The sequence below is a fragment of the Vicugna pacos genome, chromosome 16 (genome assembly GCF_048564905.1).
Source record: "Vicugna pacos chromosome 16, VicPac4, whole genome shotgun sequence".
In the NCBI taxonomy this organism is placed as follows: Eukaryota; Metazoa; Chordata; class Mammalia; order Artiodactyla; family Camelidae; genus Vicugna; species Vicugna pacos.
Genome location: NC_133002.1, coordinates 48,046,211 through 48,057,574, shown reverse-complemented (window position 1 = coordinate 48,057,574; position 11,364 = coordinate 48,046,211). Strand labels below are relative to the sequence as shown.

At 48.1% G+C, this 11,364-nt stretch overlaps 1 long non-coding RNA gene across 1 annotated transcript; it reads right to left on the bottom strand.

Annotated features, from left to right (window-relative positions):
• Window positions 1–241: 241 nt before the first annotated feature.
• LOC140686330 (uncharacterized) lies at window positions 242–11,231 on the bottom strand. Its single transcript, XR_012060064.1, has 3 exons — window positions 11,004–11,231; window positions 7,570–7,638; window positions 242–459 (listed from the first exon to the last, which is right to left on the bottom strand). It is a non-coding gene; the product is annotated as an uncharacterized lncRNA (long non-coding RNA).
• Between the last annotated feature and the right edge of the window lie 133 nt (window positions 11,232–11,364).

The following is an 11,364-nucleotide window of genomic DNA, read 5'->3' as shown; positions in this document are numbered from 1 at the left end:
ACCCAAAAGGAAGTCTGAGACTGTTTTTTGCACTTCTATGTGAAATGGAGTTTTAAGGGCAAAGAACAAGGACACCCATTGTATAGCTTTATGTTGTATCACCTCCATGAAAGGAAGAGAAGTATGTAATACTGCAAATGTCAATGACTAAAAATAGTCCAGGTACCACTGTAATGTTGTTACCGAGTCCAAACTCATTTTGCTCACCGCACGACAGGCCAATAAATCGGGAGATGAGGAGTTGGGGCAAGGAATAGCAACTTTATTCGGAAAGCCGACAGACTGAGAGGATGGCAGACTAATGTCTTGGAGAACCATCCTACTCCAGTCAGAATACAGGCTCCCTTTATACAAAAAAACAGGGGAGTGGGTGTGGTTAGTTGTTGGAAACTTCTTGCTGTAGGAATTCTTTGTTCTTGCAGCTGTCCAGGTGGGTCAGGCCATGGTGTCCCTGTAAACCTCCAACAAAACAAAGGTTATTCTCTATTTTGCAACTTGCCATCTCTACGTAAGTGCAGAAGTGCTAACATCTTTAAAGATCAGAGCCCTGAGAATAGGTTCTCCTATATATTTCAGGCTAAAGGCAATATCGTTTTACAAAAGATGCTGAGCTAGCAAGACTGAGCCTAGGAAACAGGGCACAGTGGTCAAAACTAAAGGAATAGATCCAATATGGAGTCAGATTTGTTCTCCTCTATTACAATGTCCATTTTTGAAGGACTTGGGAGGAATAAATAAGATAATAAAATGAATTAGCACAGTGCCTAACACTTGATTAATGTTCAATATGTTGGGGCAATTCATTGACAAAAGGAAACCCAGGGTGGAGAGAGTCATCAGTGAGCCAGGCTGGAGGAGAGAGCCCAGGGGCCCAGAGCCACAGGAAGCCACCTGCTGACCCGTGTCCTTCTAATGCTCAGGTGTACTACTTAGTAACCCCCTGGAATAAATAAAAAGCCAGATGTGTGAATAAAGAAATCCAGGGGTAAGGATTTCAGTTTGCAGAGTAACCCTTCACTTCAGGAAGAACCCAGTCTAGGACTCTTGCAAGTATTTCATATATCATCTGTTTTACTCTCGCAGCCCTCAACTTGCATAATCAACCCCCGCCACCCCCACCCGCCAGCAATGACCGGGCTACAGAGATAACCTATCCAAGTAGCCAGATACTGATGTTCCTCCTATGGCCAGAATTTGGGTATAAATGGAAAAATTGGGGGTGGGGAGGTGGGACTGATTTTGAGGACTCAGCAGGCACCAGGCCCTGGTCTTGGTGAGTTTCATGCCCATTCCCACCCAGCCCTCAATAAAGCCCCACATGACAGCTGGAAGTCTGAGACTGTTCTTTGCACTTCTATGTGAAATAGAGTTTTACTACATTGAGGTATCACCTCACATCAGTCAGAGTGGGCATCATTCAAAAGTCCACAAATGATAAATGCTGGAGAAGATGTGGAGAAAAGGGAATCCAACTACACTGCTGGTGGGAATGTAGTTTGGTGAAGTCACTGTGGAAAACAGTATGGAGATTCCTCAACAAACTAAAAATAGACTTAACCACATGTCCCAGTAATCCCAGTCCTGGGCATATATCTGGAGGGAATGCTAATTTGAAAAGATACATGAACCCCAATGTTCATAGCAGCACTATATACAATAGCCAAGACACGGAAGCAACCTAAACGTCCATTGACAGATGACTGGATAAAGAAGTTGTGGTATATTTACACAATGGAATACTACTCAGCCATAAAAAGTAATAAAATAATACCATTTGCAGCAACATGGATGGACCTGGAGATCATCATTCTAAGTGAAGTAAGCCAGAAACAGAAGAAAAATACCATATGATATCACATATGTGGAATCTTACAACAAAAAGAAAGAAAAAAGAAGAGACTAATGAACTCATCTACAAAACAGAAACAGACTCACAGACATAGTAAACAATCGTATGGTTACCAGGGGAAAGGGGTGGGAAGGGGTAAATTTGGGAGTTTGAGATTTGCAAATGTTAGCCACTATATATAAAGATGGATTTAAAAAAATTTCTTCTGTATAGCAAAGGGAACTATATTCAATATCTTATAATAACCTTTAATGAAAAAGAATATGAAAACAAATATATGCATGTATATGCATGACTGGGACATTGTGCTGTACACCAGAAATCAACACATTGTAACTGACTGTATTTCAATTAAAAAAAAGAAAAAACAAAGACAGGAGCAAAAACCTTCATGGTTCCCCTCTCCTGCTGTTTCCTCTCAAAGGTTCATGGCTGCAGGTTCAGGCTTTTGCTCTCCTTGCTGGAGTTGACCTCATAACTGGGGATGAGAGAGGGGAGTGAAGGAGGCAGAGGAGAGGAAGAGTCTGGAGTCCTGTGGCTGAGCTGAGGGAAACTGCAGAAACCTTTTTGTTTTCACAGCACAAAATTATTTTTTAAATGACACCAAAGATCATTTGGGGAAAGGGGAAAGCCCTTCTCCCAAGACCATCAATCGAGTTTGGGGACCCTGAGACTGTTTCCTGGAGCAGTGTTTGTTGTAACAAGCATATGAGTATATCAAGCTTCAAGGAGATGCAGTCCGTAAAAATCTGGGTACCAAACAGATAATTTGGCATGAGGTCTGTGCAGGTAGAGAGGATTGTACACCACATAAAACAGTTCACAAGGGGTTGTTTCCTTTACTAATGAATTTCAATTGAATTTGAAATATTATATTAACCGTGTTGAATATTTATCCTATTAGACATGCAACTACGTGGCCAAGCTTGCAGCAGACACCCTGTCCCCATGACCACAGCCAACTGGGCTAGGTGTGGATACCTAACCCTCGGGCAGCCAGTCCCTACTGGCCACAGTCTTTGACAGGTCCTGAAAGTGCCAGTATGGGGTCCCCTTTTCACCTCAGACACGTGTTAGGATTCATGGCAGATGGCAGATGGCAGATGCCACTGGGCCCCAGAGCTAAACAGCCATGGCACCATAGAGGTGTCACGGCAGCCATGATCGGCCATGTGCGGGCTCTAAGTTCTAAGAGAAGCAGTTACCAGCAGTGGAAGCAGAAGCAGAAGCAGAAAGACATGTTTAGAAAGAGCACAGGGGGAAGAAGCCAATACAGAGGAAGCAAGAGAAGCAGGCCCAGGTACCTGAAAGCCATGTTGACAGAAGCATCAGCCTGGAAGTGTGACATGATTACCCCCCACTGTTCAGCCTTTTCTGTCTTCTAAGAGCATCCTCCTTTCCTATGATTCTTCCATAGCCACTGTGTGCCCCCCTCCCTGATGCTGCTTACATCAGCAGGCAGGGGGTGAAGAGGCTTAGGGTTGGAAGGTTCACATCTAGGAAAGAAGGTGCCAGATAGGAGAAGGATGAAGCCAGAGAAGCCAGCCCAAGGCTCCTTGGAAGCCTGACCAATCAATCAATAATCGTATTGAGCATCTACAATGTTCCAGGCACATTTAACACATTATCTCGTTTAATCCTCACAACCAGCCCAAAGAATAGCTTTATCCCTAATTTTACAAAGGGGGAAATGAGGGCTCTGAGAGATTTTAAGTGACTTGCTCATTGGCTCAGAAGGAGAGCCCCAGTGCCAGCATGGGCAACCTGACTGTCCAGGGCCATGGACACTGCTGGGCTGCTCTGCAGTGGAAAGAAGAAAAAAGACATTCATCAATATTCATCAGCCAGTGAGAGTCTGGTCCTTTACCAGGCACCTCTGGGTGAGGAAAGGCTGAGTGGGTGAGTGGAAAATTCCAAAGAAAGAGGCCTTATGTACTGTCCCCAAGATCGTGCCAGCTGCCTGACAAAGCCATGTCCCAGAACTGTAAGTTTTTTAAACTCGCGGCCCTGGGAGACACTAGGGCTTCGGAGAAGAGAGAGCTCTGGGGCTGCAGTGTGGGAGGGTTCCTGGAGGAGCTGGGCTTGTAGGGTGGGTAGGGACTGGAGAACAGAGGAGGAATGGGCACTGGCCATGTGCAGGATGTGAGGAAGGGGCCCCCTGGGCTCAGGAACACTGGGTAGGAGCAGGGAGAGATGGAGGGCCCTGTAGTGTCAGGCAGGACATCTAAAAGACCCACATCCTGCTGGCACACTGAGAGCCCTTGAGTAAGTCACCTCCTCCTCTGAGCTTCACATTTTGCCATGTGCAACAGAAAGAGGTTGGGGCAGCCTCTCTGGGCCTTCCCTGTTCTACTCTGGGGAAGTCTCCGGTCCCCTAGAGAACTGCTCCTCTTGCGCTGAGCATCCTCCTCCACCCGCAGGCGCCGTAACCAGCCGCACCAGTAACCAGCAGGGGGCGCTCCTGCAGAAGGCTTGCTGCTGTGGCCGCCCTCAGCTGTGTCAGCCTGGCGAGGGTGCTAGAACAGGAAGGTGCTCCCTTCTCTGTCCCTCCAGCCCACTCGGGCCACTTGTCCTCCTGCACTGCCCCTTCCCACCCCACTTTCTGGGATTAGCTGGCGGGGAGGTTCTTAGAATCCAGGTTTGGAGGCAGGTCATTTCCTTTCTCTGTGCCTGTGTTTCCCCATGAGCAAACCGGGTTACGTGAGGAAGAGATGAGTTATCGCGTGGGAGAGACTTCCAACCACAGCAGGTGTCCAGGACAAGTAGATGTCCTGCCATTTCACACCCCATTATCTCTCCCAGGGCAGGGGAAGCTGCCTTTACTGCTCAGCAGGGAGAGCGAGCACCTACTCCAACAGTCAGGGTTACAGTTTGTTTTAAACTTTTATTCAAAGTCCTTTTATGCAAAGGCAGAAATAATTTCTGGATTCTGTATGCACTTGGCACAATGAGTGATGCTCAAGAGGTAGTTATGAAATGACTGGTTTTTTGAAATCATCTAGACAGGAGCTATGAGAAAGTCAGATGGGAGCTGCCTCTTCTGAATCACACTGGGAGGTGTCCACATTCATCCTCACATCTCTAGCCACTGTTCTGTGAGGAAGACAGGTAGGGAGTGTTATATGCATCTCGTGGATGAGGAAACAGAAGTCACAAAGAAAGCCAAGGACAAAGTTAAGTTAGGACCCAAGGGTCTCCATTTAACTACAGGTGTCCCATCCCATTGTGGTCAGCGACCCCTACTGGACACATGTGGTATTACATCTGGGTCACAGACAATGCCCCGTCGTGCAAGGGAAAGGTGGGCACAACCTGAGTGCTAAACCCGGGAGGTGGGTAGCGGGGGAGGGGGTGGGGTGGGGTTGTTAGAATTTGACATTGGAGCTGGGGGCTGAAAATGAGGTTCCAGAGTCAATAACAGAATGGCAAGATTCAGCAAGTCTCAAAGGCATTTCCTAAAGTCCCCAACACCCATTTCAATCTACTTCTCATTCCAAAAGTGAACTCAGTATAGCAGAGAGGTGCTCTGCAGGGTCATCTCTTAGAATTGTAATGACAACCAGGGGTAAAACTTGGTTCCTTCTCATAAATGTGGCAAATTAGGATGGATTGTACCATTTGGCAAAGTGAAGAAAGATGGACTGAGAAAAGCCACTCTGTAAGATCTAGCTCAAATACCACATCTCAGTATTTTCCCAGACACACTTTCCCTGGAGTAGTTAATGGACATCCTTTCACCTGGGTTCTCATCTCACTTGGCACTTTCTTCTCTTTATTGCAGCTCATTGATGAAACACTCCTGGGTTCCATCCCTGAGTCCTAATCCCAAGCTTACTAGCTAGGCATTACTTAACCTCTCTGTGCCTCAGTTTCTTTATCCGTAAAATGTTGTGAGGATGAAATGAGTTAATACTCCTATAGGACTTAGAACAATGTTTAGCACGTAGTAAATACTCAATAGCTAGTTTATACTTATATAGAAATGCCAAAATGCCAAATGTGCTTATGTACATGACTTTCCCAGCGAACTCTGTGCTCCTCAAGGCCAGGACCTGGAGTAATCGTTTCTTTCTTCCAGGCCTTAGCACCAGGTGCTCCAAGTGTGTTAACCTGAATGGGATATAATCATACTTTCTGTGAAATGGAAATTCTGTAGTAAAATGGAATTAATCACTCTTTGTGTGTGTGTGTGTGTGTGTGTGTGTGTGTGTAGTTAAGCCTGAGCTTACTGTTTCCCAGAGATATATCAATATTTGAGTTTCTCCTCAGTTTAAAGTAAGACCTCTGGCTGGGTCACTGAAGTCCCATGTTGAGTTTAGGAAAACATGCTGTGGTCCACCTGTCTACTAGTCATGACTTTGTTAACAAGCACTTCCTGCAAACTTCTTTGTACCTGTGGTTGTGCAAATGTGACCTGGAGGAAGTGGGCTGTGGTGGGCATCTTCCTGGAACTGTGCAGGGGGCTGCATTCCTCCAGGTCCCAGTTAAATATTCGGAACTTCAAGGTGGGAACCCTTTCCTCTCACCCTTCCCTTTCAAAAGCAAGAAGTTACTCAGATGAAAACACACTAAAAAGATGTTAAGAATGCCTCTGTTCAGAGTTGAATTTTAGAACATTATTTATAGTAAATTCTGGATGATTTTCCTGTTTCCTAAGAAAGTTTTCTTGCTTTCCTCCTCCCTGTCCTTCTGTCATTTTTTCCCTTTCTTTTGAGCTGTATTAGTGGCTGTGACTTGTGTGGAACACTTTCTGTTGTAAAATACCCCGAAGTAGAATCTTCCATTAGTGCTTTGCCTGTGAGATGGCCCTACCGGGACTCACAACAGCCAAGGGCAGAACACATGCTGCTCAGCATCACCTGCCCTGTCATCTCACTGTTTACTACCACTTCTGGAAGTAGGAACCCAGGAGTTGCACATATTCATGGTGAGCCCACTGTCCAGGCAGAGCACGGATAAATATGTCATCTGACATTTCTGAGTTAACTTATGGGGACAATAGAACAGGCTGTTTAAAATTGAGATTTTCTGTCCAGATTGCTATTTCTCTGCCTACCTCTGCATTCAGCCTTCCTTGGCTAAGTTCAAAGATGCTATTTTATCAAGGGATGGAGAAGGGTCTCAGGCAGGCGGGAGGCAAGGAGGCATCGTGTCACCTACCTGCAACCTCCACTCAGATCATTGTTCTAGAGTGAGGAAGGGAGGGAGGAACAGAGGTGAGAGGGCCTTGTGCTGGAATTGCCATGGGTGAGATATACTCCGTCAGCTCTAAAGTGAGCTCCCCCAGAGAGGACAGAACAGATGGATGGGTGTCATAGGAGGATGTCCAGGAAAACATCCCCTGCCCGTTCCAAGTATCTTTCCTGCCAGTGCTTAAAGTTTTACCACTAGAGATTTATTCTTTTGTATTTGTCCCCTCCCCTTTATAAGAATTTTTTTCATTAAAAATGTTAAATATGCTTGCAGTAGAAAATTTGGAAAATACAAAGAGGATAAGAACATTTTTTAACATATGCTCCCTACCTCCAAGGCACCCACTTTTAAAAAAATATTATGGTGTCTTTTGCCCCCATCTTTTTTGTCTTTTTTGCACAGCTGTGAGTCTCCCATGTGTGGAGTTCTGTGGCCCACTTTCCCTGCTTAACTTCAGTCCTATTTCTGGAAAAGTCAAGTACACAACCATCAAGTGCCAATGAGTTCCATAATGCTGAGGAAGTTACCTTTCTGGACTCGCATGTCCTATCTGGATGGTGGGGACAATGATGCCCAATGTCAAACCTCAAGACACCCTGGAGCCAAATAAGAGAGAGAGAGTTAAGACCAGTTCAGATGTGCAGGGATAGGATGGGTGGGAGTGGTCAGAACAGAACTAGTTATAATGAGGCCATAGCAAAGAAGGCTGGGTCACGGGGAGCGGGGGAGGACAGGCAGAGGAACAGGTGAGCACACCCACACCAGTTATGCCCAGCCCTCCCCAGGACCAGCTCCTGAGCGCCAGGCCTCAGACCTGGCCTGGGCACTGGTGCCTTCCCTTGGAGCTGCTGGGCATTGCCTGCCCCAGTTCCGGTTGGGTCAAGTCCATTTCCAGGGCAGCTGTGAGGGTGATTAGAGGGACAGAGCCCTCTAATTCCTCATTTCCTCTTGCCCCTGGCCTGGTGGTGAGCTCGAGGACTGTGTGTGAGTGCTGGGCTCTGCCTCTGCCGTGGGGACCTGGGGCCAGACAAGGATGAATGGCTCTGGGTGGGGGGTGCTTCAGGCAGGGTAGCCTGGTCTGGGGTCAGGGTATGGTGAGAAGGAAGAGGTATGGAGCTGGATTGGATACAGCCTACGCAAGTCTTTCGGTCACTCATTTGTGACCTCCAAAGTGTGTGTGTGTGCTTGCGCGTGCAGGGAGACAGAAGAACTCCATCCCCAGGCCGTGGCTGCCTTGGGCTGGTTCATGGAGACAGGTAGCTGCATGTGAATGTCTAAGAATGCTTCTCTTGCATACTTGTGTGAACGTGTAGGTCCAGGAGCAGCTGTGGGTCTGCCTAGGAATTTAGACAGCCATGGGGGAGGTGTGGGGGAGTCTGTATTGAATGCCTGGACTTGTGTTGTAGAATGTCAAAGTATGTGTGTGTGTGTGTGTGTGTGTGTGTGTGTGTGTGTGTGATGGAGCATGTGTCTGGGCATGGGAGGGGGTGCTTCTGTGAGCATGCTTTGTGTCACAATGATACTTTCTATTTCTACAGCCTCATAAAAAGGCCATAGACTTAAGTTATAAGTTATAAGGCAACAACACACATTACCTAGCACCTACTACATGCTGGGCCCTGTGCCATGTGTGGGGATACAGAAAGACATAAAAGTCAACCCCTCACCTCAAGGAGCTCACAGGGCAGAGAGGGAGATGGGAGGAACAAATCATCAAGGCTGTAAATTTTGAGTGCTGACCCTCATATCCTTCCTCAGGGCTCCCACAGTATCACAATTGTGGAGATGATCTGTTTTCCCCGCCATCTTCCCCTCCAGACTAGGCCCTTAATGTTTGGCACTTAGGAAGTATATGATACTCCATAAAGGTGAGTTGTTCAAAGGCCACTGTGAGACGGGCTACACCTGGGCCGCCCTCAGCCAGCCATGGCCAATCATGAGCCACAACCAGCGTGCCGGTCCCACTGCTTACAGCTGGGTCTCATGCACCAGCTGCTTAAGCTCCCTAAGCCTCAGTTAACTCATCTGTGCAATGCAAGTAATGATTGCTGTAACCTCACTGGGACATGAGGCTTCAGAGAGACACGTGCTGGGCCTGGAGCGAGCGAACGAGCGAATGCGCGCGCACGCACACACACACACCCGTACACACACAGAACTGCTACTGGAATTATTACTGGCAAGAGGAGCTGTCAGCCAGGCAGTACTGTGAAGCCCTGTTGACCAGTAAGGCAGAAGCAGAACTCTGAAGCCTCCATGGGCAAGCTGGGGGTCACCCCAGCAGGCAGAGATCAGCATAATTCTAACATCAGGAGGAAGGAGCCCCAGGGTGGGGTACACACCATTGGCTGGTGGAGGCTTAAGAACTTCTATCTGGATATTTCCATGTGTATTTCACTATCCAACTGCTGATGTCCCTGGAGAATCTTTAGTGTTTTCTCTAACTTCCCTGCATCACAGCCTTAAGTATCAGATGTCAACATGTAACTTTTATGAAATGTTGAAAATGTATCACTTTCAGAGAATGTGCCTCCCCCTCCCCCCACCTTCTCCAGGCACATGCGTGCTTGTGTGTCTTTGTGTGTATGGCGGGTGCTTATGGGCATGAGGACAGGAGGGACAGCTTGGGGGCAGCCCCCTCCTCACCTGCCTGAACTTAGCTGCCCATTAGGGTGCCTGGGACCTGTTGAAGGGGCTCTTCCTCCTCTCTGACTCACACTGGTTCGGCTTGGCTTCCCCTTCTCTGAGCCTTGTTGAGCCTGGTTCAGGTCTTAACCAGCGGTGCACTGGAACCAGTTTGGACTGGCTTGCGGAATCACCTGTGCAAACCTCTTAACTCCGGAGATCAGGGATGATGCCACTTTAATAGCTTGAAATCAGCCATGGTGGCAACATTTATAGCACAGAAATTGGCAAATGATGTAAATCAAGACACCCACCCACTCTGTGAAGCTGTTGTAAGCACCAGCACACTACTGGTCCTGCGTGCAGTTATAATAATCCCTGATATTGAGTGACAGCACCTGCTAGGCATTTGGCATCACTCTTATCAGCACAAAAATCCTGCGAGATATTTGTCATCATCCCCATTTCATATCTGAGGTTCATAATTGACATAATTTGACTTCAGGTCTCTGCCTACCACACTGGGCCATGCATTCAATACCAGAACCATGAGACTGGATAGCGCTGGCAGAGCTGTAAAAGATCATTGATTAGCTAATCACTCTGCTCATTTGACAGGGAAACTGAGCTCAGAGAGGCTCATTATGGCTGGGGGCTTCCTCTGTTAATATTGCAGCTCCCATCTTCCCATAAGTCTCCCAGCCCATTTGTGTCCACAAAGCCAAGGTCGCTGTCACCTGATGTTCTGCATGCATGGTTGATTTTTTTGGAAACTCTACATGCAGATCTTGACATTCAGTGCAAGTTATGTTTTGTTTTGTTTGATTTCCCCCAGTGTTCAAGACTCTTAAAAACATATTAAATCTTGCTTGTGTAATTTGTTGTACATCTCCCTCCTAGATGGGTGCCACCCACTGCCTTGATCAGTGCACCTCCGCTGCAGGAATTGGGGTTAAACTTTAAAAAAGAATAAGCAAGACAGAGCTTTGTGGCCCAACATTGGACATTTCCGTCCTGTCTGACAGAAGTTCTTGTATCTACACACTTTGGAAAGCGGGTTCCTTCCTCACCCCTACACGGGCTCTGCTCCACTGACTAGAGAATCTGGATTTTTGTTCTTTGAATATCAGCCAATGCTCACTGAGGCCTCCTCCTTGACAGTCTCCCCTTTAGAAACTAGGCTCCCTTTTCCCTCCTTGGCTCTGACCAAGGGACTCCCCATCCCCGGACACCCTTTGCCGTTAGGCTTGCATTTTTCCCGCTCTGAAGAGCGGCTCTGTGTCCGCACCCGACCCTGCCTTCAGAGACGCAGAAGTGAAGAGGGACCCGAACCCACCTGGCAGGAGAGCCGCAGGACTTCTCCGCAGACTCCAGGCGCCTCCCTCCTTTTACGCCCCAGACCCTTTGATCCTTGGGGGAGGGAATCCTGCGCGTCCCTCCACCCAGGCTGGGTAGGCAGAAACTCCCCATCCTAGTTTCTCCACGCCCGGGGGCGGGGGGAGGTTGGTTCACGATCAGCCGCTGCGTACCCGGGCCCGCACGGCGTCAGGTGAGCTCTCACCTGGGGCGGGTGGGCGGGAGAGTTGGGGGTGGGGCGGGGCGGGGCGGGGGCGGACCCCGGGCAGCGGCCCCACCCGCGACGGGGCGGGGCAAGTAGGCGGGGCCAATGAGGCAGGGGACTCGCCACCCGGGGTGGG